The 26,374-nt window shown below is 38.3% G+C and overlaps 1 long non-coding RNA gene across 2 annotated transcripts; it reads right to left on the bottom strand.

Moving 5' to 3' along the window:
- Nucleotides 1-22,940: 22,940 nt before the first annotated feature.
- On the bottom strand, nucleotides 22,941-26,028 carry LOC112643736 (uncharacterized). 2 transcript variants are annotated; one of them, XR_003125857.3, is made up of 3 exons: nucleotides 25,912-26,028; nucleotides 24,638-24,931; nucleotides 22,941-24,359 (listed from the first exon to the last, which is right to left on the bottom strand). It is a non-coding gene; the product is annotated as an uncharacterized LOC112643736 (long non-coding RNA). The 2 variants fall into 2 exon arrangements; XR_003125856.3 differs by having other exon boundaries at nucleotides 24,638-26,009.
- Nucleotides 26,029-26,374: the final 346 nt, after the last annotated feature.

Below are 26,374 nucleotides of genomic sequence, written 5' to 3'. Positions count from 1 at the left end.
GGATCTTTTATTTCTTTAATTCCATACCAAATATAAATAAAATAACATTTTATTTTAAGACAAATAAGTAATTTAAATAAACTATTTTAAAAATAGAAACTTAGAATCAGCACGTATAAGTATGAAATCATTTCATCATGGTTTTACCTGAGTTTGTCTGTGTGTATATGGGGTGTGTGTCTGTGTGTGTGTGTGTGTGTGTGTGTGTGAGAGAGAGAGAGAGAGAGAGAGATATTACATGAACTTTCAAAACTGATCCCAAAACCATGCTTAGAGATTAGTTCTTGAAGCAGGTAGTGCTGACACAGTAAGATTTTCCAGAATATTATTTTCTTATGTTAAAAAATTTATTTTGTGTTTTCTGAAAGAAGAGATTATTCTTTAGTAATCTAGGAAATGCTCTTTTCTTGAAGAGGTTTTCCTTGTTTGTGTATTTATTTATTTATTCATTGAGTCCAATATTTGAGTTCTTATCAATTACACATGCTTCACTAAGTTCTGGGGATGAAGAGATACACAAACTTATCCTGATCCTTCAGTTCCAATTGGGGAACAGAGAGATGAGCCCCATTGAGGACAACTGGGGGTCATGGAACTGCCCAAGGAGCAGCAGTGCAGGACATCAGAAGAACTGAAGGGTTCACAGAAAAAGGACTTTGAGTTGGTTCTTGGACAATGAATAGTTTTCAAGGAGGCAAGAAGAGAGGCACGTTCTATTCAGGAACTCGACATCTGGAAAAGCCAGGAGTGGAGAAAAGCATGGCACACTCTGAGAAGCAGGATTCCAGCCCAAGAAGCAATGGAGAGAATGGCCAACCAGGAGTCTGATGAACCTTAATCCCATGCTAAAGATCTCTGTGAGACAGGGAATGGCTTGGTTGAATTTCTTATTAAGAAAACAAGTTCAAAACAAGCAAATGAAAAGCAGAGTCAGACTTATAAATACAGAGAACAAACCAATGATAGCCATAGGGAAAGGGGGTAGGTAAATGAGCAAATGGGAGATGGGGAGTGGGGGGTACAGGATTCCAGCTTTGGAATGGACAAATCATGGGAATAAAGGGTATGGCCTAGGGGTTCAGTCAATAATATTTTAATAGCATCATATGGTGACACAGGGTAGTTGCCTTCGTGGTGAGCACAGCATAAGGTATAACGATGCTGAATCACTATGCTATGCACTTGAAACTAATGTAACACTATATGTCAACTATACTTAAATTTTAAAAAATGAATAAATAAATAGAACTGAGTTTATCTGAAATTCAAAAAAGAAAGAAAATAAATTCAAGAGCAATTAAAAATGAAACCAGAGTGGAAAAAAGATGGAAGGTAAGAAATTTTAAAAAGGCACAGCATAGGATTTAATTTCTGAAAATACACAGTGTGATGTATATGGCTACATACATACCTCAGATCCACTGCACCATTTTTCTCTAACAATATATCCCTGATATATTTTATAAATATAATAAATATTATATTTATTTGTGAATCTATAGGACTACCCTTCGGCAGAATACTTGGGGTTCTCATTCTCTCACGGCTGCTGATGGTAGGCATAGATTTGTAAGCAAATGTATCTTTCAAGGTACTTCTGAAAAAATGTGAATGCATCACCCATGCAGTTGGTCCTTTCTTCCTGCCTGGACAGAGAACATGGTGGTGAACATGCAGCAGTCACCTCCTTGTAAGCATAAGGAGAGGCCAAGACCATCCTAGAGATGTTCAATCTGACATCATTGAGCTATTCTTTACTACCGGAAGACACAAACTTTAGAAAAAAAATTAACTCATGTTTGATTAAAACCCTCAAGTTAGGTTTTCTGTTACTTGAAGATAAAAGTACCCCTAACTTATATATAGAGTGAATGGGAACAGAGTGAAGGCTACACAAATATGAAAAATGTCATCCCATAAATAAACTAGAGAGTATTTCCATAATGAGCTAATTACAATCGCCATGAGAAACAAAAAAACTTCATGCCCACAATTTTAGCTAACAGCCAAACTGTTGCTCGAGCATGTAGGTGTCTAATTAAGCTTTATGTTAAAGCTAAGGGGAGGGAAGCTACTGGTTGGTAACCAGGAAACAAAAGAAGAAACCCAACATGAGGGAAGTTTTAATAAAGTTAGAGAGAAGGGGGTGGAGAGAAAGGAGAAAGAAATATATAGCAATAGAACATATAAAACACAGTGTAAAAATAAAATCCTATGTTACTTATAATAATTATATTGATTATGCCTAACGTTTGAATAATATTTGGATAACATGATTAATTTAAACAAAATAAGAAAAGTATCGAATTGGTAAATACACGCATGTCCACCCACCCACCGACAAAAACATATTGTGGCAGACACTGCTAATATTCATTTTTCTCCTTCCTCAGACATACCGATTTGATTCTGTTTGGAGTGGCAATGTCCTCACCCCAAAAGGTAGATTTTTACTGGGCTTCTTATGTATAATAAATAATGATGTTTTTAGTGAAGGGCGTTGTATTTGGATCTAATCAGGAAACTGTAACACAAAATGTTAGAAATAATTATATTCATTCTTATGATGAAAAATTATAACAAACGCTTCTCAAAAATCAACATTGCAACTAGAAAAAAATAGGGAAAAACATAAAGTCCTGAGTAACCTACTTAACTTTGCTTTAATGAAAACATTCACAAAACTATCCACACCAAACTGAAGATACCGGCAGTTTTCAAATATTCATGAGATTTCAAATATTCATGACATGAAAATATTAAGTTCCAAACAGTGGAAATTAAGTCATAGTTCATAGTTCATATTTTGTGATTGCTGTGTGGAATACAGAGGAAGTTTTAAAATACCTTTGAAACAATTCTTGGATGAAAATCAAGATGGAAATCTCTGTCTATTTAGAGTTAAATGAAAATGATGACAGAATTTATGTTCTGCATTCAGAGCAGAATTCGGAACATTTATAACCTTGAGTGCACTTTTCTCTGAAAACTAGAAATATTGAAAGTAAAATCATCAAGCATTTATTCCTGAATTTCTTTCATTAAAAGAACCAAACATAATACTATAAAGAAGGGTGCATTTGGGAAAGATTATGATAGAAAGTAACAGTAATTTTGAAAACATTACTTTATCGAAAACTGGTTTTTGAAACCAACAATAAAATAAACACTCTTTAATTCTAATTAGAGGAAGTGAGAGAAGGTTAGAATAAACATGAAAGTGGTAAAAAGAAGCCAGAACTAAACATTCAGAGTTCTTCTTAAAGGAAAAAAAAAAAAAGAAAAAAAAAAAAAGAAAACTTTTATTAAAAAAACAAATAAACAACAAAAAAAAACAACTTGATGTTTTCTAGAAGAGTATACATTCAAAAATTGCCTCAGGGTAAAAACTTGATTAGACCAATTCTCATAAAATAAATTGAAAACATAATTTTAAGTTTTTACAAATTTTCCTTGAAAACTTGACAAATTTCTTTTGTTTTCCCTAGCAAGTCTACCAAAACATTAAGGAAAAAAAGATTTCCTGTATGAACTGAAATATTCAATACCATATGATTTCACTCTGCTCAGTTTGCCGTAACAAATACCATGGACTGGTTGGTTGGAACTACAGAAGTTTATTTTCTCAGAATCATGGAGGCTGGGAAGTCGGAGATCTAGGTGCCAGCTGGTTTGGTTTCAGGTAAAGACTCTCTTCCTGGCTTCTGTCTCACCGACCTTTCCCAAGAGCTGGAACACATAGAGATAGAAGGAGAGAAGGGGAAAGAGAGAAACAGAGATAGGTATTGGGCATTTCTTCTTTTAGGACCCTAATCCTATTGGATCAAGGCACCACCCTTATGGCCTCTGTTAACCTCCATTAATTCTTTCAGGGGCCCATCTCCTGATGCAAATGGGGGAGTAACATGTTTCAAGACAGAGCAAATTTTCCCAATTCATTCAAGAGATATCTAACTTAGAAATTCAGAAGCAAAGAAACGCTCAACTATTGGCCAATTAACTACAGAATTACAATGAAAGATTGATGCAAGTAGGATTCATTTCACAATTGTTCGCCACTAAGACATATATTATACCTTCTATTTCCCCAAAATAGAAAACTTCTCAATCTTCAGGCAATCACAGAGCTAACAGTTTGTAGATAAAAGAGGGAAGTAAAGGCTTCCCATCACTTGAGTAGCACACAGCACATTTTTCCTTTGAGTTTGCGGAGCTGTTTAAGGCAAGTGTCTCAAGTAATTCTTGCTTCACTGAAGACGTTTGTCCCCTCAGTCAAGACATTTCATTTCTGCTGACATTACTTATGGGTAGATGCTTTAATCTGTTATCAGCAGTTGGCAGATATCGCTGCCCTTAAGTGCTTAAATTGCACTTATTCTGTATAAGTGATGAATTTAGAATGTTGGCATATTAGCAAGTAAGCAAGAATCTGTAATTTCTAACACGAGGAGGTAAAGGCCAGTTAATTGCAGACTACATAACCTAGCAACAACTTCCTAAAAGTGAGGTTGAGATTTCAGAGTTAAAATGGCAAATTCCATTATAATGCTAAATTGCATTATAAGGAAGTGTCATTCTCAAGGTGATTGGAATTTCCTCTATACATACTATTATAGAAGATCCCAATAGATCCGTTATCCCTGAGGGCAGATCCCTGGCCCAGACATTAGTTATCCTAACTAACCCCGGATCATGTCAGCACCTTCTGTCCTGCAAAACCACCACTCACTTCCATGGTTTTTTATCACTGCTAAATCTTGCCTGTTTCGTTTTGCCGTTGAACATGTCACTCAGCTTTGAAACCAATGACCATTTCCGTGACTATTCTTACCTAAAGCGACTTTAGGTTTTGTTCACACCAATGCTATTTTTGTTTAAAAAGAAAAAAGATTGATAACTTTAATAATCCACTAATAAAAAATAATTTTTATTCTTTTACATCCTTTTCACCCCAAATAGAATAACCTTGAAAAAAAAGGAGAGAGAAATAGAATGGAAGAAAAAAATCAATTAGCTTTTTTTTTCCAAAATAACAAAAGAATTTTGTATTTTATTTTACAAAATTGAAAAATAAAATCAAACTTGTAGGAAGTTAAACTGACCTGTGAACAAAGAGGAGGATAAAGCCTGGAAATGTGAATGTGCCAGTCATCATGTACAAGGTTTTCAAAGCACCTGTAACATGTACCTTGTGCAGCTCAAAGAGGCAGCTCAAATGTTCAGCATTCCTGGTGCTTATAGAACATGGAACTTTTTTGCTGTGAAACATGTACCAGGTTGAGCTGTTTAGAAAATATGCTTTTCAAAGTACTGAACCCTACCAAGCTGTGTCTAAAAGAGATGATAGGTTTTGATGGTTTGAGGAAGAAAACAAAACAAAACAAAACACGATGGGAGCCTATAATGAAGAGTGAAGTTTTCATTATGTGAGATGACAGACATTTGCTAGGGATGATTTAAAAAGAAATGTTGTAGGATATGTCTAGGGTAGCATTTTAAATATGACAACTTATGTAGAAAGTCTAATGATCAGAGCAGAGAATGGGGGGCATTGTACTACAACGGTGTATCAGCTACATGTGGTTCGCTTGTTAGAACAAAGATAGAGCATGTGTTCACTGACAACAAACACAGACTTGGGTTGGGGTTCAACAGACTCATTCATCTGTCAATTTGCTCACTCAATCCATCTTTATCAAGAGCCCACAATGCTTTTGGCATTGTGCTCTAGGAAATGAGGGTGGAACATTGAACAAGGCAGACACTAACTTGTTCTCATGATACGCGCAGTCTACCGGGGAAGAACAACACTTCACAAACCATTGCAGGTGTAGAGAGTGTGTAATTGAAACTGTTATGGGTGCTGTGGGAGAGTATGACTGTCAAACTTAACCTCATTAAGGACTCAAGGAATCTCAGCTTTGTGATCTAACTTGTATGGTTTGGGGTCAATTATTTACATTTTTCTGATGTTTTATTTTCTCATCAGTAAGTGAGATTAACATCTTACAGTTTCCTTATGAGACATGAATCAAGTATCATGTGAAATCACCTAACACTACCTGACAGATGATAATATTAATAACTGACATTTATGGAAGGAGCACTATACACCTGGCATAAGTTTACCTACATTGAGTCATTTAATCCTCAAAACAACCTATGAGTTTGGGTTAGATGTTATCCTTTTTCCTCTCTCTGAATCTATTAATTCATAGATGAGTAAGCTGAGGCATGGGGAACTAAGAGGTTTGTCCAAGTTCTCGGATTTAGAAAGTGAAGGATCTGGGCATCACCACAGACTCCTAATCTAAGCCCACGACCTACTCTACATCACCACCAGCCATTCAACCCTGGGGCAAAGCTGAGGAGTGTCACCCGAGGAGCTGGAGAAACTCAGTGTCGGTCAAGGTCAACATGAAATCCTCAGGGGGTCCAGGTGTCTGCTAGCAAACAGTGCAGTGATTTGGTTGCCTGTCTTTGCAAAAGATACTCTGATAGTGAACTTTGAGTCTTGATCCCTGAATTACTGGAAGCTGAGAAAATAAGTTTATGAGTTTATCTGTCTTACTGTTTGTTATTTGTTGTCACTGCGGCTCTAACTGTGGAAATAAGAATCTGCTTGTGTTGTACACATCTTTTTAGTTTGGAGAGTGATACTCAAGACGGTGTTGAAATAATACAAAGGCAAATATTGCAGCCTGAGGTGTTGTTTGTACCATATGGAGAGGGGGTTCATTGCCAGTCTTCCATTTGTGAGCAGGGGGAGGGAACCTGGCAACTTCCATGCTTAGGGATGCATGTCTTGGCTAGTGGGTGTGAAAATTGAATAGGAAGAGTAGGAGCTTATATGATATCTTCTTCCGGTGGAATGATTGGACCCACAGGACTTACCAGTTTGTGGGCACAGACAAAAGGGTCTGAGGAGTGAGTCTGACCTGTCTCTACAATGGGACTACCCAAGGGGATGAAAGAGGTCTCTATCTATGCCAGCTAATGGTGTAGCCACTCATCAGATGTGGCTCCTGAGCACTCTAAGTATGGCCAGTGTGATTAAAGAATGGATTATTTAAATTTTATTTAAGCTTACACATTTAACTTGAAATAGATGTGGTGGTGAGTGGCTACTGTATTTGCACCACAGATCTGGACCAGCAGTTCTCACAGTTTCCAACTTTTACCACTGAGAGCTGAGTAAAGAGAAAGGGATGAGAAGAACATCCCAGCCCCAAGAGCTGGAACCCAGTATCAAGTAATAGCAAACCAGAAGTTCCCAGACTTACTCAGTTCTTACTGTCCTTACTATCCCAGTTGGTTTTTTTCCATAGTACCCCAAAGCCCAGAGAAGTACCTAACCGTTGCATGCATTACATTGTTAGGTCCAAACAATATGGTAGTGCATATGGGATACTCAGTTGATGTCATCGTGCTTTCCTCAAAAGCTTAAACTACGCCAGAGTGCCCTTGAAAGTGTGCCATGGTACTTCAGGGCACCTCTGCACACTGTCTGGGAACCATGAAGCTAAGTCATGGGGCTCCCCACCGAACTCTAACAGTTTCACGGAATGCCAACATCAGATGCCACCACTCCATGACCATGTTGGAACAAAACTAAAATGAGGACATTATGCTTCCACAAAAGTGACTGAATGTCTTTTATCCTGGCCAGTAGCAGTAGTGCTCACACCTCAAGCCCCACTAAGCAGTGCTCGGCTTCCATAGTAACAGGTGTTAAGATATTCAGTCATCAAATCACCTCTGCTTCCTGGCAGCATCCAATCTAAAATTAAATTTATTTCTTTATATTCTCCCCCCAAGTCAAAAGCCCAAACTGTATGACAAGCCCACTAAACACTCTTACTGAGAACCCTCTTGACTGCCCACGGAGTGCATCTTCCCGGCTATAGCAAGGTAACACACCTCATTTTCTTTGGTTTTCTTTTTATTTCTTTGGTTTGTGTTCCTGGTGCTCTGGGGATGCTGAGATTCATCAGCATGGATTCTAAAACTTCACGTGGCAGTTTATAAAGAAGAACCTTATGTTATACTCAGGGGAGACATCTCCCTTTGTTACTTCCCTTTAGAGAGATATGTATCTTTGTGTGAATCAAAAACCATTGCTTCAGCCTTTTGCCACAGTCTAGAATAATGCTCAGTTGGAAATAATAATTCTCACTGGCCGTTCCATGAACTAACAAATACTTTTCTTTAATAATGTTGTAGTTTGATTACCTCCTTCTTCCTACAAGAGCCCAAATATACAGACAATGGCCCGACCATGTGCAAAGATAGAATCTGCCCCACAGTTGGCAGCAGCCATGCCAGGGGAGCAGCCCATCGTCCACAACAACTAGCCCAGGAAGCCCGCCTACAGGCCAGAAAGGAGTAAGACCACTTTGGCAATTGGTCTAGGAAGCCAGACAATCATCACCGTAACAGTCTGCCTGAACAGCCAGGAATTTATTAATAACTGACAGCTTCTCTAATTTTTGTACTTGCTTCCAACTGAGGGGCAACCAGAGAAAGCTCTAGGCAGTCACTTAGGATGCCCCACGTCTAGCAGGGCCACCAGGTGCTTCTCACACCCACAGCCTCAACTCAGGGCACACACCCTTTCCTCCACTACAGCTTCCTTTCTCTTCCGAGTCTTTGTGACTACACAAATGATGGTGCCTGACACCTCTGCAATGCTAAGTAGTTTTGTCTGCCCTCATTTCATTGGTCTTCCCTTATTTCCACACTGATATTTGAAATCCTACTGTATTTTCAGAACTGCCCTCCAGCAAGTTTGCACCAGATTACACAGTCATTGATGTGCTTGAGATTTCTGTTTCCCTTCAACCTCACTAAATACGAGGATTTATCAATCTTTTTAATCTTGCCAATCTATTAACAGGCACTGGCTTATTATGCTTTCTTGTGAATTTATTTGATTTCATAGAAGTTGAGCATCTTTTCCATATTTATGGGCCATTTGTATTCCCTTCTTTTAAATCACCTATTCTTGTTTTGGTCAATTTTATGGGAAGACAAAAACTTTCTAACTAAGTTCCAAATCAATAATCACTACCTAAAACATCTACTAGATTCTTATAATTTTCTACCAATAGTCCTGTAGAAATCCAGCTGAGTGTTATTTTTGAAGAGCTATGTTTAGAGCAGAGAATTCTCATCAAGAGATTCAGGAATACTAGATCTAGGAAGTGAAAACCATGTCCATAAGAGAGACCTGAACTCCATTTCCAGGGAGAATGTGAATGTTGGGTCCCAACAGGCCCAGTGAATATGTTGGAGCTATAAGCAAAGAATTGGGCCAAAATGTTTTGCATTTATAGAAATAGAAAAGTTGCAACTTTAAAAGGAAAAAACAAAACCACCATGAAAACCTGTTTCCAAACCTTGACACGAACCTATTTTGAGCTTACAAAGAGGAGGCAACGAGTCCCATCAACCAAAGGTCACTGATCTACTTAGACCAAACAGACACCAAGGCAGAGTGGACAGAGGGGCCAAGGGCTATAGGCAGAGCCTGTTCTTTCCTTTCTGTGTGATCTGTTGAGATTACCTTTCTGTTCCTTGCAGTTCCCCTCACGTTCTGTGCTTGGTAGAGCACTGGTGTCTCCAATGAACTTGTTTCCTGGTTTTGCATCTTGTGAAACGTTTTTTTTGTATTTTTGTTGAAGGTTAAACTTTTGTATAAATTGTAAATATATTTGGTTTGTTACAGTAAAAGCTTTAGTACCAATTAAAAAAAAAAAAAAGGCAAAGAAGTGTGCACCTCTGTGCATGGCACTAGGTAGATACCAGAGCCAGGTGTAGCTCTTCTGAGTGTCAGGCTCAAATCAATGGAGCTCAGAATTGTCTCCTTGCCTTGCAGCAATGTCCTGCAGTCCCTAAAGATAAGAAGCAAGCCTCGGACATTGTTTGAGGGACTGTTACCCATCTGCCCTACCCTGATTAGTCATCCAAGAAGACAGGGTGGAGCAAATACAAGGAATTAATCCGAGGGTGATTTAACTAAGGAAATGTGTGGAAAATATAAAGGGATTTGACTTGAAGTCAAACCTTATAGATTGAGATGCATTTCGGTGCTTTGTAAAATTATGGCATCGTGAAGCAGATTGATTACAATTTCACTTTATGGTTTCAAACAATTAAACAAAAGTTCTCTTATTCCAGATTCTGCTGGTCTTCTGTGATCTGCATCATTTTTACCTATGTGCATTAGGTGTGTTTCAGGACCACTGATGGGATTCTAGATACCAGTAAAAAGTGTAAACCATAAACACAAAATGCCAGATCTTATGTGTGTTTTTTATAAAAATCTTATTTAAAGGGATAACTCCCTTTCCCTCTGCTTTGCTTCTCCTTCTTCCCCTTCAAGAAGACTCTCAGGCCTCTTCAAAGCCACATTTTTATCTATGTGATGAAGATATTCTGGGTCTTCTTTTAGAAGGTCAGACCCCTTTTCACTAAGTCACAGTGAAACTGTTGCCTGAAGCAAACAAATGGAACAGTAAACCTGGCTTATTAAAATGTATAAAACCCCTCCTAAAGGGGCCTCAGGGAAGGAAATTCATGCCTTATGTACAGATAAACCATGATTATAAAGAAAAGGAAAGTGATGTTTGTGTGCCACAAATTCAAACTAATTGGCCATATCCTGTCATGGAAGTGAATTGAGCAAATCCATAAATTATGAGAAGAACTGATGTAATTGGTGTTATAATTATGGCACAATATCTTACAGAAGCCTATAAGCACTTGGGATTCACAACAGATCTGTCAGCAGGTTCCTGGTTCATGTCTTTGCTCATTGTTCTTTCTGGATGCAAGAGTCTTGCTGAATCACATCAAAAAGGCAGACAATCCAGCTAAGGCTATGGAGAAGTTTACTGCTGTTTCCATTAAGACATAACTAGATTAAATAGCAAATAAATCATTTTCCATACTATAATAACAATGAAACAAAAGAAAATATGTGCTTAGTTAAAAATACACATATGTCTTCATTCAGTGTTTAATGACTGAATCCTCCAGAGATTCATCCACTGTCCTTGAGGCATAAAGTTTACATTTAGGACTCTCCTTTAGCTGAAAGATGATGAGAAACTCAAACAGTTCCTTGGGGACCTGGTGGCCACATTTCTGAACAGATTTGGAGGAGGGTAAGTTTTTCTAGTTAAGGTCAATAGGGATTCATGGGCAGCTAGAGAACTCTGAATCCACAGATTTAAAGCTGCACTGTGCGGAAGAAAGCTTGATTTAGGGGGAGGGGGACCACAAGCTGATTTCCTCCAGGGGCACATCCACGGACTGCTTTTCCCTCCACTCAGAGCTGCATTTGATGTGACTCTAATGAAGAGCAAATGAAATCTCATTGAAAGTGATCTTTGCAGCAGTACTTTGACATTTTGAAATGCAATGCGCTGAAGAAGACATACTTATTTTACTATCTTTTGCAACAACAATAGCTACACTTTCTATTTTTAATTTACTTGCGCAAATGTTTCCTAAATTTAGAAAATTCAACTTTGTTGAAATGTTCTGAAAAGGCTTAAAGAATCTCACCGCCATCATTGGAAACTAATTCAAAGGACATAATGGATAATTAAGAATCCCGTTCTCTCAACATTCTGGAAATGCCCCATGGATCCAAGCAGGGCAATAGGCTTTGTCTGGCCTCAGAAGAAAAAATGGGTCAAAATAAATGTTATTTGTACTAAAGTTATTTATTTAGGAGGAAAGAACCTAAAGTACAAAGTAAACTATTTAAAAGAATTCTTCTAACAATGTCACTAAAGCAAGCTGGTAGAAGAAAAATCCCACACACTGCCCAAAATAAGCCAAAAAATGATTCAGCAACTTTGATGCCAAGACTGTAAATGACTTCACATAATTTAATGAAATTTAAATACAATGAAAGGGTAAGGCTTTGTTACTCAAATGCCTATTTCAACATTTTGAGCTACCAGAGTAAGAAAAAAAATCCACAATGACCTTGTTTAGTTAAGAAGAATTCGCTATTAAATTAATTGGTGACTTACTTATTTGTATTGTTAACACAAATTTAACTTCAGAAAGTATCTGGCATTTGAATACTTTCCTCAATGAATGTAAAGAACAACTTTACATATTCAACAAATTACTGATTCTCTCTATTCGGAATATCATCTTCTATTTTCATCTCCCCTTTCCCTTTCTCATAAGTTAAGAGTGAGGTAATCAATGAGTTGTGTTCATTTAACATAGTAGTGATAGACGAACCACAGCGACATGAATTTCTTCCATTAATCGCCACTGCGGGTGGCTGTCATGATGAGAGGAATTGAAAGGGAAGAGATGGATGAGGTTCTCCATGTAAAGGTGTTATTTGAAAACATTTACTTAACTAACAGTTTACTTAAAAACTACCATGTGTTTATTGTTTACAAAATAAAATACATATATGCAAAGGGAATAAAAGCAGAAGGAAGAGAAAGTCACCCATCACCCACTCACCCACCCACAGAAAACCACTTCTATATGTGAAAGTGATAATCTTAAAAAATCTCTGCATTCTCTTTAATGACTTACCTTTCTATTGAAAAGCATGTTGTGAATACCTTTCCAAGTCAGAAAATTTATTTCTATTGCTACTTTTTAATAGGCACGTTGTCCAGCTGTGCCATGATCTCTTTGACTATCCATCTACTACTGAGCATTTAGATCATTCCCATTTTTGCCTATTCTAAGAAGACTGTAATGCTTTCTTTGTAGTTGCTTCCTTGTACGAACATGTTCAGTTACTTTCTTGGGATTCTTTCCTAAAAGTAGAACTGCTGAGCCAAAGGATAGAGGCTTTAGGTAAATATTAACAAATTGTTTTCAGAAAACTTGTTCAGATTTAAATGCCTATCAGGAGTATGGAAGTTCCCTTGTAGACATTATTAATTTATTAATTAAAATACTGTAGACAGTATTTTTATTAATCTTCCCCATTTTGTGGGTAAAATATACCCCTTACATTTAATTTTTATTTTTCCAAGGTAATCTAGAACAAGTATTCATGCTTATCAGCCATGGTGTATAAAAGAACCTATAGCATATATTTGGGTGACTGTCCTCTGTACTAGCCAAAAATCTGTAACATGCTGAGGATCTATTTCCCACCAAAGACTGAGAGAATGAAGAGGCTGCACTTATATTAGGCAACAAAATGATACTAAAATAAATATTTCATTTTGGTAACAAAATCACAGATGTTCCTACCCATGCTGAGCAGTTTAAAGAATATATGAGCAGATAAGCAAAATATGATTATTTTTCCTATTAAATGGATTGACAAATTGAAAGCTAGTGAAATACTGAGCAATGAACAGAAACCCACCAATGAGTACTCCTGAAAGATTGGATCATTAAAGCCTAGTAGTATTTCGAGGGGTATCTCCTGGGCATTTGGGGAAGCTTAATTATTCTCAGCACCTGCTTTCAGAGTTTTTAACCAATTTCTTAACCAACTGATGGAGAGTAGCAGATTGAGATCAAAGTCTCTCATCAAGGGTGCCTGGTGGCTCAGTCAGTTAAACATCTGACTTGAGCTCAGGTTATGATCTCAGGGTCCTGGGATTGAACCTGGAGTCAGGCTTCCTGCTCAGTGGGGAGTCTGCTTCTTCCTCTCCCTTGGCTCCTCCTTGCCATTGGTGCACACACTCTCTGTCTCAAATAAACAAGTAAAATCTTAAAAAAAAAAAAAAAAGTCTCCTATCAGCTATGCTATGGAAAGTGCAGTAAGGGTGCAGCACACAGGACCTAATACCTGGCGTTCCTCACCACAGGGAAATCACCTGGAGAGCAGAGGGCTAGCTAAGGAAGGTCTCACACCATGGGCTACTGAGAAGTGACCCCTCACGAGAGAGGGGACCAGGGCTTCCCCAACTGGGATGAAATCAGATAAATACAAAGAATAGAACAGACTACATACATTGTCTTGATGAAAACAGGGATGAGATAAAGTTGTAGTCGTTTCTTTAAAGTTGATTTAATTAGTAATAACTTTGTCCTGTAGAATTTTTTATGCAACTAGAAAATATTCAACTGGGGAAAAATAAACGCATTCTCTTCTAAGCATCTCACAGCAGATGTTTGTATTTGGTATCCTTGTATTAAACTAAATTTTAAGAACCAAAATGTGAAAGTAAGATGACAAATGAAAATAAATATGTGCCTTGGAATAAAATTCTGGTATATAGTCCCACAGGACGATTATAAAAGGCCCAGGTCTGCTTTGTTTTCAAGTTGGTTGGTTTGCCTTGGTTGACACTGTCAGCAGCGCAGGAATTCAGGAGGGCTTTTGATCATTCTCTGGATTCCCCGGGGATATCCAGATGGAAAGTTTCTCATATCAAGAAGCTTTAAAAATGTTAAGCTTGAGTGAAGCTCAATCTGATTATTTGATGGCCTAGTAATCTATGGACTTTTAAAAAGAAGAATAACTTATAATTTTATAGCTCTGTAATTACAGACTGCATCTACAGACATTAACTGTCCGTGGGTGTTTGTTTGATCATTTCGGAGTTGGAGAAACTGAGGTAGGGCATTGCTATGTGATTCAGCAGAGCTTTGGTTTTCTGACAGACGTGGGATTCAAATTTAGATATTTTGATTCCCTCAGTGCAATTTTATTTTCATTACATCTTAGCCAATTCACACTCGAGTTGAAATGAGTTGTGTAATAAATTCCCATTTTTTTTCTTACCCTTTCCTTCTACCCTCAGCATTTTAGAAACCTATCAGTGTAAGTGTTTGCTGAATATCCCAATTTTCTGACTGCTTAAAAGGCAAGAGTTTGCCTTTATCTCACCCCAGTTTTTGGAGACAAAGGAATGAATTTGACCTTCAGGAATGTTCTAAGATGCCAAGCAGAAAAACCTCAAACTGCTACCTTTCCCTCTCCACTTTTTTGGCATCCTCCTCAGAGGTAGAGGTGAAATTAATGTAACTGTTGGCTATATTAGGTGGCTAATGGAAGAAATCAATTCCAAAAATAAGGTTTACCTTATTGATTAATTCCAAAGATAAGAACATGGTCTTTTATGATTGATGTTAGCTAGGTGCAACGTGTCACTTTGTGAACAACACAAATCACATTTGATAGGACTAAAATGAAATTCCCATCTTCTAGCACTCTGGTAAAACATAAAGATAGACTGATTTGAAGAAGGAGAGATTTTTGTTCTGTTTTAATAGAAAAAGAATTCCATTTCCACTTTAATAGCTATCTCCTGGGACTTTCACAAGAAAGCAATAATTACTCTATGTGAATGAATCTGAGGCAAACTATTTTTTAACTAATTAAGACAATCTGATGGATGACAAATAGAGGGAAATCTTTGGAGTGTCTTAAGCATGTGGGGAAAGATCATGAGTTCAATTTTAGGGTTACGCAGGTGGGGATGCTTCTAAAACATTCGTGGAGAATACCAAACATGTATTGAAGATACAGACCTGGCACTTAGAATAAGAATGTCAGCAGGAGACTAAAGTAGGGAACATTCTGGGTATCGGTAATTACGGCTACAAGTATATATGAGATTGCCTGGGAAGAGAGTAAAATAAGAAGAAAAGGTAGCCTAGAACTGAACCTGGAGAAAGCACAGCACTTAAATTACAGGCAGAAGACTACTGGGTAGTGGAGGGTCAGAAGACTGGTTATAAGAAGAGAGAATGGGTCAGAAAAGCCCAGGAGGAGAGCGCCCAAGGAGGCAGATGTGTCAGCTGTGTTGAGTGTTACTAGAAAGTTGAGTCAGCAGTGACTGAAAGTCGCCCCTGGCCTAACCGAGCCTGGTATTCTGGGTCCCGTGAGAGTGTCAGACTCACTGTGTAGCGGAGCAGAGCCAGAAGGGATGGCATTGAGGAGTGAGGGGAGTGAGGGGGGTGGCGAACACACACATCTCTCTCCTTCAGGGTCTGGCCACAACCAGATGGGGATAATGGGACCTCCCAATGTCAATCAGAGTTATTTTCACTTCATTTTCTTTTTTTTTTTTTTTTTACATTTTTTTAATTTATTTTTTATTGGTGTTCAATTTACTAACATACAGAATAACCCCCAGTGCCCGTCACCCATTCACTCCCACCCCCCGCCCTCCTCCCCTTCTACCACCCCTAGTTCGTTTCCCAGAGTTAGCAGTCTTTACGTTCTGTCTCCCTTTCTGATATTTCCCACACATTTCTTCTCCCTTCCCTTATATTCCCTTTCACTATTATTTATATTCCCCAAATGAATGAGAACATATAATGTTTGTCCATCTCCAACTGACTTACTTCACTCAGCATAATACCCTCCAGTTCCATCCACGTTGAAGCAAATGGTGGGTATTTGTCATTTCTAATGGCTGAGTAATATTCCATTGTATACATAAACCACATCTTCTTTATCCATTCATCTTTCGATGGACACCGAGGCTCCTTCCACAGTTTGGCTATCGTGGCCATTGCTGCTATAAACATCGGGGTGCAGGTGTCCCGGCGTTTCATTGCATTTGTATCTTTGGGGTAAATCCCCAACAGTGCAATTGCTGGGTCGTAGGGCAGGTCTATTTTTAACTCTTTGAGGAACCTCCACACAGTTTTCCAGAGCGGCTGCACCAGTTCCCATTCCCACCAACAGTGTAAGAGGGTTCCCTTTTCTCCACATCCTCTCCAACATTTGTGGTTTCCTGCCTTGTTAATTTGCCCCATTCTTACTGGTGTGAGGTGGTATCTCATTGTGGTTTTGATTTGTATTTCCCTGATGGCAAGTGATGCACAGCATTTTCTCATGTGCTTGTTGGCCATGTCTATGTCTTCCTCTGTGAGATTTCTCTTCATGTCTCTTGCCCATTTCATGATTGGATTGTTTGTTTCTTTGGTGTTGAGTTTAATAAGTTCTTTATAGATCTTGGAAACTAGCCCTTTATCTGATACGTCATTTGCAAATCTCTTCTCCCATTCTGTAGGTTGTCTTTTAGTTTTGTTGACTGTATCCTTTGCTGTGCAAAAGCTTCTTATCTTGATGAAGTCCCAATAGTTCATTTTTGCTTTTGTTTCTTTTGCCTTCGTGGATGTATCTTGCAAGAAGTTACTGTGGCCGAGTTCAAAAAGGGTGTTGCCTGTGTTCTTCTAAAGGATTTTGATGGAATCTTGTCTCACATTTAGATCTTTCATCCATTTTGAGTTTATCTTTGTGTATGGTGCAAGGGAGTGGTCTAGTTTCATTCTTCTGCATGTGGATGTCCAATTTTCCCAGCACCATTTATTGAAGAGACTGTCTTTCTTCCAATGGATAGTCTTTCCTCCTTTATCGAATATTAAAACCTGGAGAAACTGAATCATATTTCAGGACTCATGGGCAGACCCATGAGGTAAAGAGAGAAAAGCTAAACATGTTGGAAAGATAATCAATGAATTTATTTAAAAGCATGAACAGGAGTAGTTCCCAGAGGAGGTACTGGCTTCTGTTATTTACCAACAGAAAGGGAAGAGATGGGGTGGAAAGTGGATACCAAATATTTATATTTATTTATGGATTCAGGAATGTGGAGGGAGCTCCTCTCTAATCACCTCTACTTTCAGGTAAATTCGCATGAGCAATCCACTGCCAAGATTCAGGGAGGAGAGGGGATTGGAATAGGACTCCTTGTATTTAAAATAACTATTTCAGAGAGCTAGAGAGGAAGCCAACCAGAGGGTGAAAAGCCAGGCAGTTTTGAGGGAATTAGTTGAGTTTAGTGACTGTGAATTGTAGGGGTGTCAGTTTGCCAGCCCATGAGAATGTAAACACAATGTTCCCTATGTGAAGGATTTTGATTACTAAGGAATATAGAAGTTAACAAAAGTTCATGACCTGGTATCTAAGAAGGAATTACGGAATCTGACAAAGTTGGCCGATAAAAGCCCAGAACATCTGACAAATTAAAATAGGTTCAAAGTGGAAAAAAAAAAAAAAGAAAGAAAGAAAGGTTCAAAGTGAAATCATTTTTACATTACTGACAAAATAACATGAATAAATGACAGTACTCAGGTTGCAAGAAAGTACAGGAACAAAAGAAAGTTCCTAATACCACATGGGACCAAACCCAAATTATAGCATGAAAGAAGGACTCTTATTAATAGATAGGAATAGAAAGGAAGATTTGTATATCCAAATGAAAGTGTGGACAGAGTTTTCCTCCCACTCACATTAACCTGGTCCCCTCCAAACACATGGTTACTCTAAGTGTGACCTTTAGAAGCTTTGGTGAGTCAGAGTGGGTAAATAAAGAATTCTTCTAACAAAATATAAGCTCCACCTACTAGACCTGTCCCCCCAGATTTCTTTGAATGTAATTTCAGACATCATATCATTTCATCCTTAAATATTAGTTTTGTCTCCAAAAGGTAAGAATGTAAAAATAGCTGCAATAGTATTATCCTCCTAAAATTAACCAACTCCATATTATGCCTACAAATTTATGCAGTGTTTGAATTTTCCCAAGTGCAAAGAATTACTTTTATATAATTTGCTTGAGTTAAGGTCCATTGTTTGAAATACCTACTTGTGATCTGTAGTGTCTCCTTTTTATGTTGCTTATTTTGTTTTGCTTGGCTTGTGCTCACAATTTATTTGTTGAAGGGGCCAATTTATTTGTTCTACAGAATTACCCCTCCATATTCAGCTGCTTATTGTATCATCATAATTTTATTTAACCAGAAAACTGGTAGATTAAAATAGGTTTGAGGAGACAGATTAGATCAGGTTGGAGTCTTGGGCAATAATACTCTCACTGGTAGCACGATGTATATTCACCAGGGAAACAAAGTGTCTGGCTTTTTTCTTTTTCCTGAGGCTTGCAGCCATTGACAATCTCTATGTGGACTCATTATTTCATAAAGGATTGGAAAAAAAAAAAAACAACCCTGTGATATTCCACTTCTCTCATGCCTTCTTCATTTGCTATGTGGAATCATTCCATCAAGAGAAACTCTTGCTCACCCACCAACTAGTTACTTGCCCTGATATGCAATTCATAGAAAAAAAAACCCCCAAAACCATATTTGATGTTCTTCAATCCACTGCAGTCATACTTCTTACTGATGGTCAAGTCCAAATGACCCCACCTTGGTAGTCTTGACCCCAAGAGCCATTCCTAACTACTTTGATTTCTGGTAGAACAAGCTATTCTGGGCTCATTTTGTACACCAGTCCTGGAATAAGTCATTTCTCTGAGAACTTCTTCTGTTTGTAAATGGAAAATGCTACAGACTATAATCTGAGTTAGGAGTTAGTAAATCTTTGGCCAACCTGCCAGTTTAGTTGATACCATTATAAACATTTGAGCCAATGTGATTCCTTTCCCTTGATAGTGACAGTATGAGAGCACTTCTAAAAATACACAGACATTTTCTTGCCATTGAGAACTGGGAACACAGTCAGCCAGAGCCCACTGAGAAGGTTCAGGGAAAATATTACATGGCACCAGAGCAGTAGGATCGCTTCTAGAATAAACTTTCCTGGCTGGGCTCTCAGGTGGGGCTACCCCTTTCTGCCCTCCTGTGCCTCTGGGATAAAGTGTAGCAGGTATGTCATGCTATCTAGTTACTATTATTCTACATGCCTCTCATTCACCTGTTCATAAAGAATAGGCCACTGTACAAGCTATCTAATAAATACCAGGAAGTCTTCCGAGAAGCCCAACTCTGGGAATCTGCTTCCATAGCTCCTGCAGGTGCCTTTGGCCTAGTCACTTCATGGAATGGTAAAGATTCAGATCAATCACGAATTGTAAAACCACCTAAAGTTTGACTTGCTGCTGTTCCTTTAGCTAGATTTTGTCAGTACTATTGAAACCCTTGGGATTAGAGTGAGATCCTGGCCCTTCCAGGGAAATTAGTCTTTATGGTCCCCAGGACAGGAAATGCCTTCTAAAGCTTTACACATATGCAGAAGAAAGACAATATATAGGTTCAAAATAATAATTACAATTTGAGAAAAGAGCAATGATTATGTTTCCCCTTCAGACAAATAAGAACAAGGCTTCCTTATTTGAGTTATTTCTTTGAGAGTCTCTCATGCTTCTGAGGCATATTTGATATACTTGCTGAAAACAGGTTAATACAAGAAGTGCATTCAAGAGATATTTGTATGAAAGAGTGACTGAATCATATCGGTTATTTATCTTAATATAAAGTTAAAAGTTTAAATTAAAAGTCATAGCTTACATTTATCTGCCTTTACCAGAGCTTGTTTCTCAACCACTAAGCCTCACAGAGATCCTATATCTCCAGTGAACTCCAGTGAGCTCTGTGCCTAGTTACCTCTGACACAAATTCCCAATCCACTGGATATTCCTTAGTCTTAATTCTACTTGGCTATGACTTTTGACTTTTATAACTTCACCCTTTGCTGAAACTCTCCTGGAGGTAGTGACACCACGGTTTCTGAATTTCCTTCTACATCATCTATGTAACAATCTCTCTCATTTTTGGTTTTCTGCATCTGCCCTTCCAATATCAGTCTTCACTCATGTGTTCATCTTGGTCTTTCTTCTCTTCTTTACCTCAAAGATAATGGGTCACCTTTGTCTCATGCCTGCCCTCCTCCCTCTGTCCCTGAATGATGCTGCAGTGGACCTGGCTGCTCACCCAGAAAGAAGTGGTCATCTAGATCTCTTCCTGTCCCTTAAAAATCTCATTACCACACCCTCTTATATTCATTTCCACTGCCATTGACTAAAACCATGTCTTCATTGTCTGTGGCTGGTTCACTACATTAGCTCCTTTGGTAGTTTCTCAGCGTCTTGGCCTGACAACCTTCAACCCAATACTGTTCCATATGGTGGCCATAGTCACACATGGCTCTCTAAATTCTAATTACATGAAATAAAAATGCAGATTTGGGGAAGCATGGTCATCCAATTGACTATAATCTTCAGGAAAGGAAAGTCTATTTAAACTCTTTTGTTTAAAAACTTATCCTACACCAGCAAAGTGCCAAAAATATACATTTCTCAAAAAACATATGTTGAGTTAATGTTAAATGGATGCAGGCATTGGCTAATTTCCTGAGTTCTTTAATCATAAATCAAAAATATGTCTCCTAACACAAACTAAATATCTTAAAAGCTCTGCTTTTGAAATTAAAATCATTTTTAAAATATGTAATAAACACAACAAACTTTTGGAAAAAGTTAAAAGTTGTAACATAATGAGGTAAAAATAAAATGCACCTTTGTTAAATATCTTAGAAACACTACATTGGAAAATGTGCCAATTACATTATCCATTTCATTAACTTGGTAGTTTTCACCATAAGATTCTTCTTTTCTATGTCTCCCTAGAGAGGAAAACAAACTATAATAGTATAGATACTTCAACAGTGACGGCGAAGATGCATAAAGCAGGTGGAGTTGTATAATGCTTCCCCTTTAGAATAATTTGAGCAACATACATAGAGCATCATCAGTTGAAAAGATTTCCAAGGATGAAAATCTGATAGAAGATTATGGATCAAGTGTCTCATATCATTGCTTTAAGCAGTAATTCTCATAAAACAGCCGAAAGCATATGCTTTACACTGAAAAGCTTCATTGACCACAACCGACAATATAAAACTGAATATATCATTTGAATGATGGGTCTAGTTCACTGAGACATTCAAAACTCAGTCTTTCCTATGGAACTTACAAACTTCAAAATCTTGTTTAACTAATTTAAAATAATCTGAAAATGAATATTTTTCCATTTAATAGAAAAAGCAAATCAGTCTTCTACATATCCCATGGCATGCTCTTCATTAACAATCGGCAAAGACAGCAGTTGTCAGCTGGTCGCTGATAGGACGAGCTTTAATTGTTAGTGAAATATGATAGACTCAAGTTATTTAAAGTCTTTTACGGTATCTATAAAGGCCTCAACTCTTCTTATTTTCCTATACTTGATTAGTTTCAAATTATCTAACTCTTATTTACTTTCTATTACATGTTCAATATTTAGACCAAACATGATTTCCTTGGCAACTTTCACAATGTTTTGAAACCCGCAAACGAGGTGAGTCAACAGGAATGTGAGAAATGTATTGCTAGTTGGCCTTTATCCAAACCCCTGTTCTCCATTTCATTAAAGTATGGCAGACTCTGTTAGCAAATAATGAACTCGGAAAAAAATTTCACAGACCATATGGCTTCAATTGATTTGGCTCCAAAACAGTGCCTTAAGATTTTTATTAAAATATAAAAGATATTACAGAATAAAACCATGGTAAATTTTTCTTTTTTAATTAAGGAAAATTGAGCCAAAACAATAGAATCTGTTAAAATATTTGGTTCTACATATGGTTGCCAAAATCCCAAATCAAGTTTCCAGTCAAATATACACACAGATGTGGATATAAACACAGATAAATGTGAGTGCACACATGCACACACACATTCTAATTGATGTGTAAGGGATTAGGAACATCAAAATATATCTGTCTCTGCTTCTCATACTCGGCCTCCTGTAATCTTGGGATATAAAGTGCCTCATCCTTCCACGTTATATAAATTAGTGCACGATTTATATTAATACCAAGATGTTACGGAGTAGCATGCAAAATTTGCTCACACTTCCTAGCACTCAGAAATTATCCAATAAATATTGGGGAGTTGACACCTCAGTGAATTAGATTTTAAGGTAAAGCATGTCAAGTTTGCCATAAGCCAGGTAATACTTTAGACACACAGCCATTAACTCTCAACTACCTTTAAAAATGTTTCGAGAGATAGCACGGGATTTGGCCCATTCTGCGTGGCCATTTTACCACTGTTCCCTGACATTCATTCCCAAAAATTACTCTTCACAAATCACATCTTCTCGTCTCAGTTTCGAAGGTTTATTACACCATCGATGATAGGCGAACAACTAAAACCACACATATCGAAATAAGGAGTTCATGGACGTCATTAAAATTACAAATGGATTTATTAGTAGTCACAGAGAGAGGGACACCTCCTTATTATTCACAGACTACTCTTAAAATCCCCCCTCCCCAAATGACTAAAAGTTTAATTTAAGTAAATTTATTATGTAAAAGAAAAATATGACAAGGCAAAGTAAAGTGAAGTCTCAGTGTTTGGTAAAAGTGAGTAAGTTATTCATGGAAATCCAAGGTAGGTCTATTGATACTAAAATGTCTCCCAGAATTTAGTAAGAACTAACTTTCATATTGGGATTACCATGTGTCAACCCTCTTCTAATTACCTTACATCTCTCAACTCATTTCATCTGCAAGATAAGCCTCCTCATTTATGCACCATCATTACCCCATTTTACAGAGAAGGGGAATTAGGAATTAGGCCTGAAAATGCAGAGTAACTTTTGTAAAGGTTCACAGCTGAGCTGAGATTTAAATCCAGTTAAGTATGAGTCCAGAATCTGTTCATCTTTTTTATACACTGGCCAGAAAGTTCTACTGTTATAAGAAAATATATTGTTAACCCGGTTGTATGTCACAGATATTTGTTCAAATTATGTTATGATTACAAATTGAATCATATTTTTGAAATGTGCAAGTTGTGTTATATGTATTCGTATGCTAACTCTTTATTAAATAGAATGCCACACAAGATCAATAGTGATTTACGACTGAACTTCTATGCATGAGGAAGCAAAGACACAAACACAATTTTTTGGCCTAAGGTCATCATGAAATGGCATTAGAAACAGGACTCAAATCTCCTTGTGGCCAATTCATATCCCCACATGATTTTTCTCCATGAGCAGCTAACAAAGAGGCCTTTCTTTAGGTTTCCTTCTGATAACTCACTGGCTTAGAATCCTCTTATCTGTCTCACGAGGCTTGACATAAATAAGAAAGTATATGTGTAAGTATAGGGTCACAAAGCAAATGTGAGGCAGCATCATTACTTTCATCATTGTTGCTTGTTGCTAAATTCCTTACAACAAGGAGAGTCACTTCCTTGTCTTGTTAACCTGCACTGATGTGGTTATGCAAAGAACAGGGAGTTTTCCTGAACATTTATAAATCAATATGTTAAATATTTGAACATAACATTGCTGGTATACAAAGGTGCTTTGGCTTTGCACCTGACATGAGCACGTCTCCCCAACACAACAGCATTTCACGTCCAGATCACCAGTACACTCTGATGTCCTTCTCTCCACAGACTTCATTGTCTTAAAAATAATTGCTTTGTGTCTTTGTGAATATCCTTTATTAATATTAACCTGTCTGATCTGAGTGAAACTTAGTGAAGTAGCAACTATGTCAGTTCATGTTGACGTGACCAATCATATTGGCTAGAAGACAACCACAAAACCACACATGATGAGATGTCTCTTCTTCATCCAGTGGCATCTTCCTATAAAATAGATAAAGAAATCTGAATACTTTCCCCATCACTGGGCCCTTCCACAGATAGCTCATACATCATCTCTCAGCAGCAACATTTTATCATTCATGCCTGTTAGGATCACTGCTGACTAAATTTTGAATAATTCTACATCTGGTCTCAATGAGGCATTTACTAGGGAAACATTCAATAAAATTATATACATATTTGCTGAAGTCTTGCACCATTAATCAAATCCAAAAGTGAAGAAATACAACTAAAACTTCATATTTCCATTAGATAATTACCTCTGATTTGTAATAGCCTTGTTCATTTTTCTTATGACTTATTTTCCATCTTTCTCCCCCATGGGCCAGATGTCAAGTTACTGAGTTCCCAAATAAGCCAGATTTCCTTGGCTGATTTGTGCTTGATGGAGATTTTCTTTGCTCACATCATGCTCGTTTTACACGAGGAAGGATGTGAGCACACAGAAGCGAGGAACTTCCAGGGCCTCTAAAGCACGGACGGAGCTGGTGCAGTGGACCCCAGAAGGTCTGCATAAATCTGATAAATTAATAGTGTGATACCCTCTTGGGATCCTGAAACATGGTGGAAACAAATCACATCACAGTAATACAGAAAGTAGCAAAGCTTTAACTCATTTATCATAAATCACTAATTGTCATTATGATTCAATGAATAAAAATGTTCAGCATTCATGAAAAGTGCCAGTGTCATTCACACTTTGGTCAGCTTCGCTTCTCATACATCCAGTGTCTAGAAATTAACAGACCTTCTGCCATCAAACAGGGGCTCAGCGTCAACTTCACACCATAAGCTGACTGGTACAGTAAGTGTTGCTCTCTCTCTTTTCCAAATGGATTCTTGTCTTACCTGAAGGACCCTGTTTAATTGCTGGTTGGGGGGTAGATTAAAAAGTTAAGTTATTGGGACACCTGGGTGGCTCAGCCATTGAGCGTCGGTCTTTGGCTCAGGGCATGATCCTGGGGTCTTGGGATCAAGTCATGCATCGGGCTCCCTGCAGGGAGCCTGCTTCTCCCTCTGCCTATGTCTCTGCCTCTCTCTGTGTCTCTCATGAATAAATAAATAAAATATTTAAAATAAAATAAAATTTTAAGGTATTCTAGTATCTTCCAGTTTCAATGTCTTTCATACATTATAGTCATTTCTGAAGTGATAGCCAAGGTCAAGCCTCAAAATTCATCACCAAGGCTGTTTCTCTTCTCCATATATGCTCCCATTCCTCCCAGCCTCCCAGCCCCCAACATGGCACCTCAATGTGGAGAAGGGGGGTAGAGGACCTAGTCTGCTGGAGGGTCTCCTATTGCACTCTGAGTCTTCCTCACCTGCACACCTTTGTCCCTTACTCTGGTTATCTGTTTGTGTAACACACTCTACCTGAAACTTAGTATTATAAAACAATGGTTGTATTATGCCCACGGTTTCTGTGGGCCAGAAACTTACAGAAGTTTGTCTCCACTCTATGGTGTTTGAGGCCTCATGGGGCTCTGATTTGAGGATTACTCAGGAACAAGGAATGACTGCTGGCTGTACTCACCAAGGAAATTTCTCTCTTCTGTCTGCTTCCCGGCTGGACGAGGAGAAGGCAGGGCTCAGCTGGACTCTTCACCAGGTTGTGGCAAGTAGTGTCTCATGGCAGCCACGCCCTGAATGGGGGATGGTGGGGGAAGGGGGGAGGGGGAGGGGGAGGGCCTTCTGGGTCAGGTGTCCCAGAACAACCAGGTGGAGGCTGCAGACCCAGCTGGGGAAGTCGCAGAGTGTCACTTCTGCTGTGTTCCACCAGTAGGAGCATCCCTTTGGCAGGCTGAGGTTCAAGGGCAGAGGAATCAGACCCCACCTGGAGACGTGGAGCAGTAAGGTCCCACGCGTGAGAACAGGAGGAGTGGAAGGATTACTGTAGCTGTGCTTGTACACCAGCCCCTTGTGTCCCTCGTGGACGTGTTATCCATCTCTGGAGTCCTTGGCTGGCCACAGTCTTGATCTGGTTTCTTGGCTGAGCC

This window comes from Canis lupus, chromosome 1 (assembly GCF_003254725.2).
Source record: "Canis lupus dingo isolate Sandy chromosome 1, ASM325472v2, whole genome shotgun sequence".
NCBI classification, from domain to species: Eukaryota; Metazoa; Chordata; class Mammalia; order Carnivora; family Canidae; genus Canis; species Canis lupus.
The sequence above is the reverse complement of the archived record's forward strand: the minus strand, read 5'-3'. Positions and strand labels throughout refer to the sequence as shown.